The sequence below is a fragment of the Pelophylax lessonae genome (genome assembly GCF_965119305.1).
Source record: "Pelophylax lessonae genome assembly, chromosome: 1".
NCBI classification, from domain to species: Eukaryota; Metazoa; Chordata; class Amphibia; order Anura; family Ranidae; genus Pelophylax; species Pelophylax lessonae.
Window position 1 is genome coordinate 681,377,202 of NC_138768.1, and position 19,119 is coordinate 681,396,320.

Sequence of the window (19,119 nt, forward strand, 5' to 3'; positions counted from 1 at the left end):
AATCCACCACCGAGTGAAATGGCCTCTCACCTTAGGCTTATTAGATATAAGCATATGACTCAAAAATTCTTATAGCGATCTCCCCTTGGTGGATGGGATGTACTCCTTCTTGTACTTCACCTCCAAGAGACCTCACACTGAACAGAAGCAACACCACAAAGTTCCCAAAGCGGACTATGTTCTGCTCACAGATAGGCTTCAATCAGCAACTCCCCTGTCCCTTCATGTCTGTATTAGAGCCTCCTTCTTGAAGTACAAGAAGGAGTACATCCCATCCACCAAGGGGAGATCGCTATAAGAATTTTTGAGTCATATGCTTATATCTAATAAGCCTAAGGTGAGAGGCCATTTCACTCGGTGGTGGATTCTAACACTTTGAGCACCTGTTGATCCTGCCAGAAAGTGTGTTCACTTCTTATCACGGGCTATATGCATGGACTCTGATTTTCTCCCTAATGATTTAAGTTGATATTAGTGTTTTTTTTAGCGCTGCCTATTGTACCACACACTCATACATATACCGCCCAAAGATCCTAAACTCTGCATCTCTTATAGGCCCATTGCTCTCCTTAATAATGATTTGAAAATTTTGACGAAGCTTCTCGCTTTGTGTCTTCATCCTATACTACCCTCTATTATCGATTTAGACCAGACGGGTTTTATGCCACATAGGGCCACAGATCTTAATATACGTAGGTTGTATACGAATATTCATGCCCCCCCATGTCAACGCCGGCTCTCGGGTAGTTGCCTCTCTTGACATAGAAAAGGCATTTGACACGATCGAATGGCCCTTCTTGTGCGAAATGCTAAGTAGGATGGGCTTTCCATTGATTTTCATCAAGGTTATTTATTCCAGCCTCTTTTCCTCTGTCAGGCTGTGGGGAGGCTTTTCCGCCCCCTTTGCCTTGTACAGGGGAATGCGGCAGGGCTGCCCTCTCTCTTCAGCACTGTTTGCCATAGCAATTGAGCCGGTGGCAGAAGCCCTGCGCACCTCTCAACACATTAAGGGTCTAAAAATTGGTTGGCTGTAGGAGAGGGTAGCCCTGTATGCCGATGACCTGTTGCTATTTCTTAATGACGCCGGCCCTTCGTTGCGGGGTGCCCTTCAGGTATTTAATTCATTTTCCAACTATACTGGTCTCCGAGTGGATTGGTCCGAATTGTTGTTGTTCCCTATTGACCAAGAGGCTAAACTTACAGCATTTTCTGATAATCCTCTACAATGGGTGGTAACTTTTAAGTATCTTGGGGTGACAATTTCTCATCAGGCCTCGGACTTTATCTCTTTGAACCTGACCCCGGTTCTACAGACGGTGAGGCAGACATTGAAGGCGTGGAAGAGTCTTCTCTTATCCCTTTATGAATTTAATCAAGATGAAAATAATCCCCAAATTCACTTATTTATTTAGGCACTCCCCACAGTGGATACCCTAATTCTTTTTTGTAAAACTGAACCAAATATTTTCGTCCTTTCTTTGGGGTCCCTCGTCACCACGTTATAAATTGAGCACCTTCATGCGTCTGTGCACTCAAGGCGGATTGGCCTTTCCTTATTCCCATAAATACTTTCTGGCTACTCAGTTGGTGACAGTGGCATAGTGGTTGAACCCTGATTTGCTTAATCCTTCCACTCTTTCTGGTCTTTTATTTTCTATTTCTGGTCTTCAGAGGCCCCCAGGCCCCAAATGACTTAACCCCTTCCATGCAAACGACTCCCCGGGCCTGGAGGGCTGGGCTGGCCTATGAAAATTATCCTAAATCAGCGGTATTCCTGAATGCCCCTCTATGGCTTAATCCTACTCTTCTTCATTTCTATACAATCCCGGAACCTTATGAATGGACTAAATACCATCTAAAAACAGTCTCTCAAATAGTGTCACAACAATCATTAGTCCCTTTTTCCTATCCTAATACCACTTATTCCAACGTATTATTTATTTCGATATTTACAAGTCTCCCATGCCTTCAAAGCTCAGTTTTCACACTCTCCAGGTCACATTGCGCAATCTACTCTGGAGCAAATGCTCCGCTTGGAGTGCAGGGCTAAGCCCTCCTCCCGCCTCTATTGCCATCTGATCTCTGTGCCCCTGCCCCCTCTAGCAGGACTTCGATCTCACTGGCAACAGGACATTCTGGAACTTGATGACGAGGATTGGGATGCTATCTGGGATTTCCCCTTTGAGATCTTGGTCTCCTTGCGAGACAGTCGCTTTCAATTTAAAATAGTTCATAGGGCTTATTGTACCCCTTATAGACTCCATAAAATAAATCCTTCCCATTCTTCTGACTGTTGGAGATGTGGGGCCACCCCGGGAGATTTCTCCCATGTTTTTTGGTTTTGTCCAAAAATAGTCTGTTTCTGGAGTGTGGTTTTAGATTTAATTAATTTAGTCATGTCTCTTTCCATTAGACCTACAATGGAGGCCTGTATATTGGGCATGGTTGAACCCTCGTTACCGACTGGAATGGAGCGCACTTTGATTGGCCTTCTTCTTTTCTATGCCAGAAAATCTATTACGATGCAGTGGAAACTACCCTCTCCGCCCTCCCTTTCTTTCTGGAAACAGCTTGTAAATAAAAATGTACCACTTTATAAAGACACATACACTCACAGGGGATGTCCAAAGAAATATGATAAAGTATGGTATAAGTGGCTAGCGGAACCGTCGACAGCTTCTGATATGTCCTCAGATGCTTGAGCTCAGGGATGGGGTTTTTTTTTCCCGCTCGTCTGCACTTGAACGAGTAATGTATGTATCATATAATTGTAGGTCCTTTCTTGGCTTTGCTGCACTGTGACATATTGCCCATGTCTTTTTGTTTGGTTGTTGTAGTATTTTTTTGTATTGTAGTTATGTTTTCTATCAATAAAAGAAGAAAAAATATTTTTCAACCCATGTGAAAAATGTAGATTATCAAATGTAGCACCCTCCTGAGTGGGAGAGAGTGGGAGTGCTAGTGAGAGAGTATAGTTTTTTTGGCTCTGTCTGCCTATCAGATGAGCGGCGGGCGATTCTGTGTTGCTCTCTGCGATTTGTTGTGTCTGGAGGGTGTTTCGCGCTGATCCAGTGGGAGGGCGTGTTGGACAGTGGGAGAAAACACGATAAATTGATGCATAGGCTTTGTTACAGTCCTGGTGATTGGCGGGGGAGGGTCGCCTTTCGTGCATTCTGAAATGCTGTATGGAGGCCAGGAGCACATGTGCTGTGGGGTCTTTGGCTGGAGGGCGGAGTCCCAGAGTGGGAGGGTGGCGGCTGCCTCCTCCTCTATAGCAGTGGCACGTGGCCTCGGGATGGTCGTCCTGAGGGCCAGAGGAACGGAGCTGAACCCAGAGGTCCAGGAGAGCTGACTGAGGGGGAGACACTGGAGACCCTTAGATTGTAAGCTCCATGACAGCAGGGACTGATTTGAATGTACAATATATAAGTGAAGTGCTGCGTAAATTGATGGGGCTATACAAGTACCTGTAATAAATAAATATATAAATAAATAAATAAATCATTTTTTTGTTTTCCTTATTTAGTGGCTGTGTTTTTAGGGGTGGGGGAATTTTGTTTTTATCATTAGGTGCATTTTGCATCTATGTTTATTATTCCTATTTTGTGTATTTGAACACTATTTGTGCACAATCACTTTCAATTTTTCAATTCCTTTTCTTTTTTTTTTTTGTGAAATAAAATTTGGATAATAATGGGCCAATGAAAGGCTGTTGTTTGACACAAGTACAGGTACAGCTAGATACTATGAAGTCCCATAACTCTCAGGAGCCATTTAAAACGTATTACATCCTTAAAGTAATTCCTAAAGCTGTAAATGTTGACTAAATGCTTTGCCTTTCCTACCACTCCAATGCATTTAGTCAACATTGTGATTTTTTTTTTACTCATCTTTTGTAATGAGTAATCAACAGAATTTCTATACAGAAGGTTGAGTTTAACATTTTAAACGATTGCCTTATCCCCACTTCACTGTAAATTAGCATGGTTCCATCCGCAAAAGTTATTAGCATTTGGATCTGAATATCTCCTTGAGGGACAGGTAATTATAAGAATAAAATAGTTATAATAAACATAAAATGGAGTGCTACAGCTACTAAACCTCATTAATATTTGTACAGTTATTAGGGCATATTTTAACATAACCAACCAAGAGGTTAAAAAACCTTACTCCATGGGCCAATGAATTTTACATTCAATGCAATCTCAGACTATCTCTTGTCTATACTTCACCTAATCCCACCAAAGCAAACTGAAGAAATATTTAATTTCCCCGGGTGTTTCATCAACTTTCCTATATCACTACTGCCACATTATACACCCCAAATAAACTCATAAGTGAATATACAGTATACCCAATACAATATAGATAACATACAAATGTAACATTGTGATAAATGTGCCACAAAATAAATTAGTCCAATTTGTTACAAATAAATGAGCAAAACTACATGCATCAAATATTGAGTTCAATTAAAATTTCTACCTTAGTCCCAAAGAATAAGTAAATTGCCAAAGAAAATCATTCCACTGTCTTCAATGATCTTTCAGCTTGTTGCTTTGTGCACCAATTTTCCAAAGTGCTTCACAAGTGATCATGTGTAACCATTCCTTGACAGAGAAACACTCACCACAAGGATTTGCCTTTCTAATAACATTTATATATATGATTATAGATGATAGTTTGAGGTATAGGAATTCATAATGCAGAATATTAGCACTCTTTTAAGGGTTTAGGAATTTTGGAACACCAATATCTAGGCACTAGGCAGCAACAGATTTCACTTGCCAGTGAAAATGTGCAGCAAGTTAACAGATTTACAACTCAACACTGTCACACATTTTTTGGCAAGTTATCCTTGCTATCTGGGCTGAGACATAAAAGCTATTTTAATGGTTCCTCCATGTTAAATAGGTTGAGCAAGGCTGAGTTAGAGGTTGCATCTACTTTAAAGCTGATCTCCGGGATAACAACACCAAATCTCTCACACATTCTTCTATTTCTCTGTATATTAACTGTAATCAGTATTTTATCTTTAAGAGTAAAAGTGCGACAAAGAAAAAATATCTGATTGTACCATTGAGATTATCAATCAGTGTTTTCATTTCTAGTACGGTCATGCTAAGTGGGAGAGTGCTCTGTGGCACCGCACATCATTTCCTCTACATATCACATCATAGATTGGGGTGGTGGTGAAACCTCTGGGCAGCTATTGGGAAGGTCCAGAGTGGAATAGGGGTAAATGGGATGGTGGTAGGGGTAGGTTTAATAAGAGGGCCATTTAAGGCTATTTTCACCTCATTTAGTTATCATAGGGAGAGATGCTATATTTCTGAGGAAAGGGTAAGGCTGACCTTTTTCTGGGAAGGTCAAGTAGCATCTTTCCCGCTCAAAACTCCCGCTCTTTTAGCCCATTATCTGGGGAGATTAGGTAGTTGACCTCTATCCTGAGGTCAGAATAGCTCCTTCCCGCTCTTTCCTTCTGCCTAAAAGCCCACCGTTTTTTTCCAGAACCTTGTTCTGGGGTATTTAAGGGGGTGCTTGAATAGGCTCAGGTCAATCACCTCAGAATTCAGAACTGTGGTGTTCCCCTCCCTCCCTTTCCTTGGTTTGTCATGGCCAAATTATTATGTGATAGTGTCACCTTTGCTTGAGTTAAAGGAGGACTAAAGTGTTATGATGAGTTTGATTGAATATTGTTAATACGTTTATTTGTATGGTTGGAACAATATTTTGGATCAAATCTGGTGTTTATACAACCGGAGTCATATTAGCTAGGTTATTACAGTGTTGTTATGATTATTTGAAGTGTTTATTTATTAATTTTCTTTAAACCAGCAATAAACGGCCGTGGCCTTATTTATCTAACTCAATGTCTGGTGTGTTATTTATAATTAATGCATATTTCTTATTTATGGGTCGTTTTGTAAGCTTAAAAGAATTCCTGCCTGCTATCCCATAGATGATGCAAGGGTGGAGCTTCGCAAAGATTAAGGGACAGGCAGAAGTTCCTTTTTCAGTAAGAATAGTACCACCCACTGTTTACATCAATGCTGACGTGATGAATTCAGAAAAAATTGCCAATCAGAATAGGGCTAGATGGACTACCGATTATAGATTTTGCCTGGAGTGGGGCAGAAATATTTTTTATTAAACACACAAACACATTCTTTTTTTTTATATATGTGACTGGAACTCATCTGTAAGTCTATATTTATGTGTAAGCAACCAAAGTTGCTTATTCAAGTGCCTTCCCCTAAACCTCCAATTTAGTGCTGCACAATGAGTATACTTTAGTGCTACTTTCTCTTTTCAACAGGGAAGCTAACTTCAGTCTATGATATACAGGTACACATTAGAGAGGAAACATTTAGAGCTTTATTTACTGTATGTACATGGGAGCAAACTATGGTAATCTTATTTAGCAGACCTAATCTCCACTTCTTTACATTATTCCTATTCCCCCTAGTGCTTGGGTTGGGATCAGACTGCAGCATACTTCTTAGCCAGTGAGCGAAGCTTTGTGCGAATTGTAGTCCTCTGCATAGCCATCACTCTATTGCCGAACCCCTTAGCAGACTACATCCCCCAGCAAACCATTCTCTCATAGGGAGAATTGTGGGAGGAACTGTTCAGCAGACCCACGCTCACTTCTTCCTGGGACCCATCGTGTGAGCACTGGCCTTGTTGCTCTGCTGTGAGATTGCAGCCTACCCCGGTGCCTGAGGCCGCCGACTAGACGAATCCACTGACCTCCAGTGACTTATACTACTGAGAGGGAGACAGTGCGCCAGGTGACAGCCCAGACTGCTGAATCCATCCAACTGATCTATTGCATCCGGCATCTGCTGTCTAGAACACAAGCTCGGCTTCACTCCCTGTGTGTGTTCCAACCGTCTCCTGGATCTGGTGAGCAGGCTCGTCTCCAAACTGACAGAATCAAACAGCATATGAACACTGCTAGCAGACATCATGGCCTGGATTATCAAGGGAACTGACTCCTTGCCAAATCAAGCATCCCTCTACTGATTATTTACCCCTTCATGTTAATTACTGAGGATCCCTTGTTTACATCTGAGCTCCAATGTTGCCAGTGAAGACAATCCTCAGGCCTAACATTAGGACTACTACCATTTCTTGCTTTCAAAGGTAGAGTGACGGGTTCTAACATTGCTCAATCTCTCATTAGGATCAGAGTGTTTTAGGCCTGCCCTTTTCTCTTTAGTGGTAGAATAATCAGGTAAAATTGCTATGGAAATTTTTTGCTAAGTGTTTATATTGCTGTGCACATTGAAGTGTTACTGTCATACATTGTTATTGCTTTTTTAATACATAGAAGTTTGCTGAGTGCTCAATTCAACCTGGTTCTGGGGTACATTCCTAAGATTTGAGTGATTGATGCTCCTATACATTCCCTCTTTCTATTCAATTAATACAAAATACTGTTGAATTTGCACTTGCCTTGTGTCTGTGTTTTATTTAAAGGGGTATATACCATTTCAGAACCTAGAGTGTCAGAAGGGTCAGAAGTTCCCCGGGTCAACGCAGCACGGGAGGACAAGAAACATCTAGCGGCCCTCGCGGGGATGGTGCTACATGCATATTTCAACACATTATAATACCATGTAAATGTTTTCTTACTAGACAACAATTTCCCTTTATGTATATTTCACAGAATACAATCAGCATACACCCTTGCCAATAAAATGTAGTTCTGGCTTCCGTATATACTCTGCTTTAACTCATCAGCATCTCCTCCAAACACAAAGTTCTCTCTGCTGTATTAAGCAGGCAAGAACTCCATAGAATACCAAAGGCACTACGCCATGGCCTGCATTTTTCAAATTGGAGCATGTGTGGAGTATCCTTGAGAATCATAGCAGAGAGCTGATAGCAATATCTATTATAAATATCCTTAATTTTTTTCTAACGCATCTTGGTAGACAGGTCAATTTGGTTGGTCGCTGGCTGGTTGGTAAGTTTGAGCATGGAAATCTTTGTATTTCTTTGACATAAGTCACCCTTCCAGTGCTCCTTAATGCAAAGACAAGTTAAAGGTGGGGGCAGTGGCCACCTTGTTTGTACTCTGAATACATTCGTCAGGCAATGCAGTGGCACCTTTGCTTCCATAGGGCAATGTGCTGGGTGCTCAGTGTGCCTCTGAACCTTTAAGGAGGAGTAGGGTCTTTCCAGGCTCATCTGCCCTCAGCCTATCCATTAAAATGCATGTGCTTCCATTATGGAGACTCTCAGACAATAGAGTTAGGAACTACAGAAAACAGGGTGCTCCTTGCTGCAAAAACCAGTAATAGGTGGGGGCAGTGGACACTTGTTTGTACTATAAATATCCCCCTTTGCCTTGTCAGATTTTTCTGAGGTTTAACTAATATGTCTTATTGTTGCATTTGCACTATTATAATATTGTTTAATGTTGTCTATATTGTAAAATAATACGTGAATATTAATAGACACAATGATTACATTCTACCAAGTAGCACTAAGTAAATAGTGACCAAAATATACAACCTATTCACAACCAATTATTATATCACAATTAATAAACAATAATGTAGCATAAATAAACATGATATAAAGAATCCAGAAGAAAAGTGCTTAAGTGAAAAAGCAAAAATACCAAACAAATATATAAGAACAAAAGTGCACTGGATAAAAGTTAATTTAATTGCTTCCAGACCGCCCGCCGCACATTTACTCCGGTTGGCTGGCCCTCCTGCACGAACTGACGTAGCCCTACATCAGTCGTGTGCTCCTGCCCCCACTAGGCAGCGGGAATTCCGATGCACGGGGCCAGCGGCCGTGATTGCCGCCGGGCACCCGCGATCGCTCCCCGCCGAGAGAGAAGAATGGTCAGCTGTTGTAAACACAGCCGACCGTTCTTCTCTCTGAAATAATCACAGAGCGGCTGTGATCCTTCTATATAGGATCACTGGTCTCTATGGTCATTTCACAAGCCCTACCCACACAGTTAGTAAACACTCCTCTAGGCTCACATTTAACCCTTTGATCACCCACTAGGTTAACCCCTTCCCTGCCAGTGTCATTATTACAGTAACAGTGCATATTTTTAGCACTGATTACTGTAGTAATGTCACTGGTCCCCCCAAAAGTGTCATAAATGTCAATTAGGGGTCCGATCTGTCCACCGCAATGTTGCAGTCCTGCTAAAAAACGCAGATCGCCGCCATTACTAATAAAAAAAGAAATTTTAAAAAATTTCATAAATCTTTCCCCTAGTTTGTAGACGTGATAACTTTTACGCAAACCAATCAAAATACTCTTATTGCGATTTTTTTTTACCAAAAATATGTAGCAGAATACAATTTGGCCTAAAAGGATGAAAAATTTGTATTTTTTAATTTTTTGGGGGGGGGAGTATTATATAGCAGAATGTGAAAAATATTGATTTTTTTTTTTTCAGAATTGTCGCTCTTTTTTTGTTTATAGCGCAAAAAAAAAAATCGCACAGGTGATCAAATACCACCAAAAGAAAGCTCTATTTGTGGAAAAAAAAAAGGACATCAATTTTATTTCGGTACAGTGTCGCACTTTTCTGTTAAAGTACCGCAATGCCGAATTGCAAAAAAAGACCTTGTCATTAGGGGGGAAATCCTTCCGATCCAGAAGTGGTTAATAAAGCTCTGTCTCCAGTGCCGTGTCTTCAATAAAATTTATATAAGTGCTCAGATCTGTGCTCGGTGACCCCACTCCCAAGTGAAATTCACTCACCAAAAATATCTCTCTTATGACATTGGCAAACACAGCATGGGTAAACACTTCTTATAGGGACAATCTTGTAGCTTTCATATTATCAAGGATCTAACTTCATGAAGCCTGAATTCTCCTCTCCACAGGATAATTTATTCAGAAGGAACAACACAATAGTGTTACTCCATACCTACGGGGATTTGGGGGGGGGGGGGGTTATTATGTCATTACTAACTACTGACATAAACATCAGCCAAGAGAGCATTGAATAAAGCCTGTGCCAGATGAAATGCGTCAGTGCATGGCTAATTTAGTGGGGAGGTGTAGGCTGTCAGAGAGTGAGGCTTTTACTCAGAGGTGCCTACACAGCAGCAGCTATTCCTGGCAGCTGACCACAATGTATGTCTAAAGACTCAGCGACTTTGAATGTATGCTTTCAATGCTCCCTTGGCTGATGTTTATGAGATTCTATTCTTTAAGGGAGCAATACCACATTACTAAAGGAGTCAATATTCTTTGTGCACTGGATAAAAGTGCACTGATTTTGTGAGTGGTTTTATATTTTTTAACAAAGGGATGGTATATATCAGGGATCTCCAAACTACGGCCCTCCAGCTGTTGCAGAACTACACATCCCATGAGGCATTGTAAAACTCTGACATTCACAGACATGACTAGGCATGATGGGAATTGTAGTTCCTTAACAACTGGAGGGCCATAGTGTTGAGACCCCTGGTATATATGAATTACTGCACTTTAAGAGGCTACTTTATTCTTTTGGAGTGACTGTTGCTGAAGGGGAAGAGAACTAATATAGGAGGATTGTGGACTACCTATTGATAAGCCTTGTGAAAACCCAGAGTGAATACCAGCCCTGGTATAAGGGCAAGGTGCATACTGTCCTTACCTTTCTGTAGGTCATATACATAAGTGCGCAGCTTGAGCAGATGATGATCATGTACACATATTTGTGAAGGGCGTAAAAAACTCTCATGGATCCGGATGAAATCAAATTTTGACTGAATATTATTATTTATATGTATTACTTTAATTTTTTGCACTTTTTGGGTGATATATGGACATTTGAAATAATCACACGGACACTGGTGGTATATGATTTCTACTGAAGGCACTACTGACGAACACAGAAAATACATGCAATTGTTACATTAATTTGCTTTATTATATCAATTTTTAAATAGTTTTTATTGATTTTTAGTGGTGCTGCACTTTTTCACATATAATAATTCAGGAGATGTGGGAACACTTGACAGTGAGCTGTCAGCAACATATTTGGTTTATTCCAAATTTTTGCATACTTGGTTGGTAGGGAAGATTGTTGTTTTTGTTTAATATCAGTGAATGTGTACAGCTGGCACCAATGTCTGTTTTCTATTGATACCAGTGCCTGATTACTGCCAGTATTAGTTCCTAAATTACAGCCAATATCAGTGTCTAAAATACAGCTAGGACCAGTGTCCTATTACAGCCAGTGCCAGTGTCTGATTATAGCCAGTATACTTGCTGCCAGTGCCTGATTACAACTGGTACCAGTACCTGATTCTACACTGTTTAAACTTGAACCTGATTACTGCTAATGCATGTGTATGATTACAGCCAATCCAATCACAGTCTGTACCAGTGTCTTATTAAAGCTATTACCAGTGCCTGATTACAGCCAGTATGGTTAAAACCAGTGCCTGAATACAGCTGGTTCCAATGCCTGATTACAGCCAATACCAATGATTGATTACAGCCACTAACAATGCCTGATTACAACCAGTACGAGTGCCTTTTGAATACCTGACAAATACATTTGGATAAAATGAAAGTCTATAAACTCTAGGAACCTCTTTATGTGATTTCTGTGAATACATTTAGCATCGGAAAGAAAGGTTTTGCTATGGGGTCTCATCAAACATAATACATAACTGTAGTGTAGCCAGGTGCTGGGCTACAGCAATAAGGAGAAGGAGATGTTGCCTTTTATTCTTCTCACCCTCTACTGAGATACTGATATTATGCTACACTATTCTCCTCTGGCCAGCAGGGGGAGAGCTAAAGTCAAGAAACTTTTTGCTTAAAAATGTCCCAGTGCAAACAAATATATAACGTGGCTTGAAGGTGATGTCTCAAAATATAAAATTGGTGACTTTTCTTTGTGAGATCCAAAATGATGTCATGCAGAGTGAGCAAGGTATCCAAAAATCGGGTGCAATGGCCGCTCACCTCACATTACACCAATAAAGGCGTTATCTGTATTAGGGTAGTGGTTTTCAGATGCAGGTAATGGATTCCTCCTTTTCTCCTTTGGAATTGAAATTGGGGATTGCACCTCAATGGCCACTCTTTAATAGTATGGACTCGATGTATGAACAGATCACTGTTCTAGATCCCAGGTGGCTGTTAATATGAAGAAATCCTTGTGTGTTTGTCTGTTTCTGTCTGTATCCATTTTTCCCCCTCAATACTATCCTTTTGTTCTTTTCACTCAGTAGATTAAGCTTTACTAATGCTCACCACTGCACTTGAGGTTGCCTTGCTACTGTTTATACCGATTTGAATTCTGAATTTCATCTTATGCGTAGTCCCTATTGTTAATCACTCTGTATTCTAAAATTTTATAACTATTGTTAATCCATTTTATGCCTGCCTAGTTAATAACCATAGTGCGTGACGATATAATAAGTTTACCTTTACTACCTGGTTTGGAGATTATTTTCTTTGATATAGTACTACTATTGGGTACTAAGTATTACTTTCAGTGAATTCCTGTGATATTGTATGTTTGTACAGTCAACCTGGTGTGCCAGAGGGGCTGAGGTTCTTGAGTAGGTGGAGGTAAACAGAGGACCCATCCTATCCAGCAGCTCCCACAGGGTAGCGCTGCAGTAACAGCTCTGCTTTTTCAGAGAAAGGATATCAACCCCCTGAAACTTTAAATTACTCCTAAGTTGTGACTTCCTATTTAATGAAAAGATGTGCTGTTAATTTTCTCTTTGGTGTTTGGCAGGACGATTTTCTTTTCATTTGCCTTTAATATCACTATCTTTATTTAACCTAATATTCAAATATACAATAAGACATACTGTATAATTAATTGTATTACTGTCTATTAAGACCTCATGCACACAGGGCATTTTAAAAACAAGCTGCAAAGCCAGTAGCGATGCCAGGAAAAATCAGGGGTAAAAATGCGCTTTTAGAAGCATTTTGCATTGTTTTTAATGCGCGTTTAGCCACGTTAGCATTTAGTCGCGTTAGCGTTTAACAACGTTAGTAAAGCCAGTAGCGACGTCAGGAAAAGCAGGTGTAAAAATGTACTTTTAGAAGCATTTTGCATTAGCATTAATGCACGTTTAGCCGCGTTCGCGTTTACCAGCATTTCTTTTCTGCCCTTCTCCATTTTCCACTCTCAAATCCAATTACTAGAGCTTAAGAACACCTGACGCAGCTTAATGCTGTATACAGCGTTAACACATGTCCAGCAGCATCAGGTGTTCTTACAGCTATAATGCTGCTGCTCCAGAATGCGCTGGCCCTGGAGGGTTTTTTTTTTGCAGCTTGAAAACGCCTATGCCACTTACAGCTCCTAAAAGCCTATGTGCGCAGGGACACATAGAATAACATGGAGATGCGTTCTTAAGCTGTAAAAAAAAAAAAAAAAAAGCCTGATGCCCCTAGGAGCAGCTGTAAAAATGTCCAGTGTGCATGAGGCCTTAGTATGGATCGTTTACTAATAAAATTGTAAGTGGTTCAACAGTAGTTGGGCCCAGAGCCAATTGCTGCCAAGTATTAAAGTCTAGAGACCACTGTACGTGTTTGCTACTTTAAGGAAGCTGATGACAGACAAGATCGTAACACTCCCTAAGTTAAATGCAAAGTTCCATAGTGTGCATCATCATTTGCACAAGTGATTATTTGTATAACTTCAAACATGCATTTTCCTTACTTGTCTGTTTACCTTGTATTACAAAATGTTTATTGGATTCTCTGTGAAAAGTGTAATTACTGACAAAAACATTTAAAAATATTGCACTCCAGTACTCTGGAAAATTTGGGGATTTCATTGTTTTTGACAACAATAATAATATTTTACATTGTTGTAAATTACAATGATACACCAACATGTTAATCAAACATGTAAATGCATACCACCATGTCTTGAGCATTTATAAAATTTACAGACCCACTTGATCTTACATTCCTAAAAATGCACATTTATATCCATCAAATACTTCTGAATTTAAGCACATAATCTATACTAATTTACAATAATGGTTAATGTAATCGTTATTTTATGTAGTTTATATAAAGCACACAGTATTCTTCAAAACTGAAAGATTTGGGGCATTTTTTCATACTCTTTTTATATAATCTGGCATTAACATCTTTGCTGAAAAAATGTCAAGATAAGCTACATTTAGTTTTCAATCCCACATACTACTTCAACAATTTCTGAGTCACAGAGGTATGTCAGACAGAAAGTGTTGCTGATGTTCAATTCAAAAACACATTTTATAACATTAATTAAGGTAATGGGAACTGCCCATAAATGTTAACAAGTTCTTTTTTTTTACATGAAAACACTATAGATATGTTGTAAAATGCTCAATGTGTGTTTAGCATCTCCATATGCTTGTACATGAACAGTCATATTCTATCCTAAATGGTTACGTGGTTAGTTGTTGTAAAATGCTCAGTGTGTGTTTAGCATCTCCATATGCTTGTACATGAACAGTCATATTCCATCCGAAATGGTTACGTGGTTAGTTGTTGTTGTAAAATGCTCAGTGTGTGTTTAGCATCTCCATATGCTTGTACATGAACAGTCATATTCCATCCGAAATGGTTACGTGGTTAGTACTGTTAGCTTCCACTTCTAAGTTTTTTGGATTTAAGGGATATTCTCTGAATAAAATTAGTTTGTTCTTCGTGGATTTGAATGGGCTTCCTCAAGGAGTAACATATGGCAGCGTTCAAAAGGTGTTCTCTTATTGCATCTTGTTCTGCGGGTTTTATATAAGTTAACAATACCATACAAAAAAACTCCTCAGCACACTCAAAAGCTAGCCAGCAAAATAAACAAATGCTTCCATGTTTGAACAATTTGCCTTAAAAAAGAGGTTTTAGTTGTATACATTTGCAAATACAGTAAATGTATTCGACTTGACATGTCCCTCCTCTGAAATGTGATCCATAACTCCAGTCCAACAGAGCACTTAGGACACACTGTATATATACAGTCAGGTCAATAAATATTGGGACATCGACACAATTCTAATCTTTTTGGCTCTATACACCACCACAATGGATTTGAAATGAAACAACAAAATGTGCTTTAACTGCTGACTTTCAGATTTAATTTGAGGGTATTTACATCAAAATCAGGTGAACGGTGTAGGAATTACAACAGTTTGTATATGTGCCCCCCACTTTTTTTTTTTTTGGAGTATGATTATTTTATTTGGACTAAATGACAAAAAAAGTTTTAAAATAGATGTCTCTACTCCAATAATTTAGGTTGAAATAAATGAAGCTTGATAACAGTCCAGTTTGAGTTGATCATAAGACATTAATCCTGGTGTGGTATGAATGAATCAGCAGCAATTGGTTGCATCAAATGATCCAAATGGTTAACATTTTTAACTTTCCAAGCCATCTAAGAAGAAGGTCATGAAGGGGGTTATACCATCCTCGCGATAATCCAAAAAGCCAACCATACCCTCTGGGTCTATTGACTCTCCTGTGAAAAACTGCAAGTTTTTGAAGTTGCCAAAAATGTCTTTGACTTTCTCTGCTGCTCCAGTCATGAAAGGCTGAACTCTTTGAGGATTGTTCTTTTCTAGATGACTATTAATTGATTTCATATAGTCTTTAATATATCGTTTGAATGCATCCTTAGTGAAACCAGTTTCATGAAGATTGTGGTTCATCACAATGTCAACTCCTGATACTGTTACACTGTTACACCGTCACCTCCTTCCTCTACGCACTCAGCAGATGCATTTCCACCAATAAGAGCGTCATCAATGTCACCTTCTCTTCGGGTTATGGTCTTTCCTTCAACTTCAATACACAGCCCATTACAGACTTCTTTTGTTGGGTAGATGTCTGAGAACATTTTGTCATTGCTGATGACACACTTGTAGATTATCATGGTGGCGATGGATTGGGAGTCGGCGTCCTGGAGCGGTGTACGGGAGCTTCGGCTAAGGGTGGGGAGAAAAAAAATAAAAATAAAAGGTGCCTCTCACTTTAAGGGACCAAAAGTAATGGGGCAGATTAACAATCATAAATCAAACTTTCACTTTTTAATACTTGGTTGCAAATCCTTTGCAATCAATTACAGTCTGAAGTCTGGAACGCATAGATATCACCAGATGGTGGGTTTCATCCCTGGTGATGCTCTACCAGGCCTCTACTGCAACTGTATTCAGTTCCTGCTTGTTCTTGGGGCATTTTGCCTTCAGTTTTGTCTTCAGCAAGTGAAATTCATGCTCAATCAGATTCAGGTCAGGTGATTGACTTGGCCATTGCATAACATTCCACTTCTTTCCCTTAAAAAACTCTTTTGTTGCTTTCGTAGTATGCTTCAGGTCATTTTCCATCTGCACTGTGAAGCGCCGTCCAATGAGTTCTGAAGCATTTGGCTGAATATGAGCAGATAATATTGCCCGAAACACTCCAGAATTCATCCTGCTGCTTTTGTCAGCAGTCACATCATCAATAAATACAAGAGAACCAGTTCCATTGGCAGCCATACATGCCCACGCCATGACACCACCACCACCATGCTTCACTGATGAGGTGGTATGCTTTGAATCATAAGCAGTTCCTTTCCTTCTCCATACTCTTATCTTCCCATCACTCTGGTACAAGTTGATCTTGGTCTCACCTGTCCATAGGATGCTGTTCCAGAACTGTGAAGGCTTTTTTAGATGTTGTTTGGCAAATTCTAATCTGGCCTTCCTGTTTTTGAGGCTCACCAATGGTTTACATCTTGTGGTGAACACTCTGTATTCACTTTGGTGAAGTCTTCTCTTGATTGCTGACTTTGACACACATACACCTTTTTTCCTGGAGAGTTTTCTTGATCTGGCCAACTGTTGTGAATGGTGTTTTCTTCATCAGGGAAAGAATTCTTTGGTCATCCACCACAGTTGTTTTCCGTGGTCTTCTGGGTCTTTTGGTGTTGCTGAGCTCACCAGTGCGTTCTTTCTTTTTAAGGATGTTCCAAACAGTTGATTTGGCCACACCTAATGTTTTTGCTATCTCTCTGATGGGTTTGTTTTGTTTTTTTCAGCCTAATGGTCAGCTCTTTGGATCTCATAATGAGAGTTAACAGCATCAGATTCCAAATGCAAATAGCACACTTGAAATGAACTCTGGACCTTTTATCTGTTCCTTGTAAATGGGATAATGAGGGAATAACACACAACTGGCCATGGAACAGCTGAGCAGCCAATTGTCCCATTACGTTTGGTCCCTTAAAAAGTGGGAGGCACATATACAAACTGTTGTAATTCCTACACCTTTCACCTGATTTGGATGTAAATGCCCTCAAATTAAAGCTGAGCATCTGCAGTTAAATAACATTTTGTTTGTTTCATTTCAAATCCATTGTGATGGTGTATAGAGCCAAAAAGATTAGAATTGTGTCAATGTCCCAATATTTATAGACCTGACTGTAGCAAAGGAAACATTTGAGAACAGATATGCTTGGAAACAGCCCATTCCTTCTTAAAGGTTCAGCCAGCTACACCAGAAGCTAAGCAGAATAGAAGCAGAATAGGAGCTGAAAACCTCCAGTGTGTATCGGCACTTAATCCAGAAAGGCAAACAAACATGGAAACTGCTCTGATCATTTTTTAACTATCTTTTTATAGTAAGGTGCACATCGACAGGGCAATCCACAGACCAATGCTATTCAAAATGTCGCTTTCTACTGACTAGCACAATAGTGTTTATAGAGTTTTATAGTTTATAGAGTTAATATCAAAATTAAAGTGTATTTTCACTTTTGCAGCCAAATTGGGAAAACACTTTATATTTGTTATGTGTCCCCATTTACATAGCATAACCTAAAAAAAAAAAAAAAAAAATCAGCTTGCTTTTTTAGATGCTCTATTGTGGACTCTCCAAAAAAGAAAAATGTTCTTTTGTTTATGAGGGGGCTAAGTAGCTGTGTCTGCTATAAATTACTCTGTCTATGCTGTGCAGGAAGATCATTACTATCAATTGAAAGCAGATTTATCACTGTCTGTGCTAACAAAAGGTTAGAGGTTTAAGTTGGTCATAGACGGCCAAGATTTGAAGCATGTATGGGTAGGCTGACTGTACCCAAGTTGATCGATCGGATTTTACATGTGATTACTGCTATTATAGCCATTAGCAGTAATCACTTTGTTCTCCAGCGGGAACAGGACACTGTACCCGCCCAACCCAACTCAGAGAACACAATGGGATTCCCCCGTGGATTGCAGGAGAGAAAATCGCTCCATCTATGGCAGGCATTAGAGGCTGGGCTTATTGAATTGTTTGTTAATGAGGACAGACCCAGGACAGACTCACTCAAACATTGTTCTAAAAACCTTGCAGCCAGCCATGACACCTTGATATGAGAAATATCTAAAAGATAAGAAATATTTAAAAAAAAAATGGGCATGGTGTGTGAATGCTAGCACCTAAAAAACATAAACTTTTTTTAATTTTGGATTTTAGGATAAGAGGGTTGGGGGTTGCGGCCCCTATAATTTTTATTTTTGCCATCTGTGTCCCATTGGAGAGATTTCCCTTCACTTCCTGTCGCATAGCCAAAACAGGAAGTGAAAGGAAATCCCTCTAAAGTAAGGCAATCCTGGTGTGTCACCAGAGTCACCAGAACGAGTGTCCCCTTTGGAAGATTTCCCCTCTATTAGTGCTCTGATGTCAACCCAGAAAAAGTCTCTCATCTGACACTGACATCTATTGCATAAACTTGTAAACAGGCCTGCTCCAGCCGTAAATCACTGGTTGCAAGCATGAACCTGAAGCACGGTTGTGACGTGTGCTTCTTGGAAACAGCACATGGGTGGATAAGATCGATTATTGTTGACACTTTTAGGGTAAGTGTCTTATATATTTCATTAATTTATATCAAAGCGCTTTTACTAATTTCCCACCAACAGACTTTAGCAGCCAGAAAAAAATAGCCCTCGTGAATAAAAGTGCAAGATCATGTGATGGCATTTAATTGCTACAGTCATCTATAGTTGCTTTTACCTCCACTTTAGTCTCTATAAGCTAGTCTCCTTGTGTTGTTTGAACCATAGCAATAAAATAATTTTCTAAACTTTCTCACCAAAGTGTGAAGTGTGAAGTATATCTATGATACATTAATTAATAAAGAGT

At 39.7% G+C, this 19,119-nt stretch overlaps 1 protein-coding gene and 1 pseudogene across 3 annotated transcripts in view; one reads left to right on the top strand and one right to left on the bottom strand.

The window, feature by feature from the left end:
- Window positions 1-19,119, top strand: part of RXFP1 (relaxin family peptide receptor 1) — a 567,744-nt gene that overhangs the window by 185,821 nt on the left and 362,804 nt on the right. The gene's annotated exons all lie outside the window — the stretch shown is intronic.
- On the bottom strand, window positions 15,235-15,934 carry LOC309569712 (translationally-controlled tumor protein homolog; annotated as a pseudogene). The gene has a single exon. The product of its transcript is annotated as a translationally-controlled tumor protein homolog (transcript).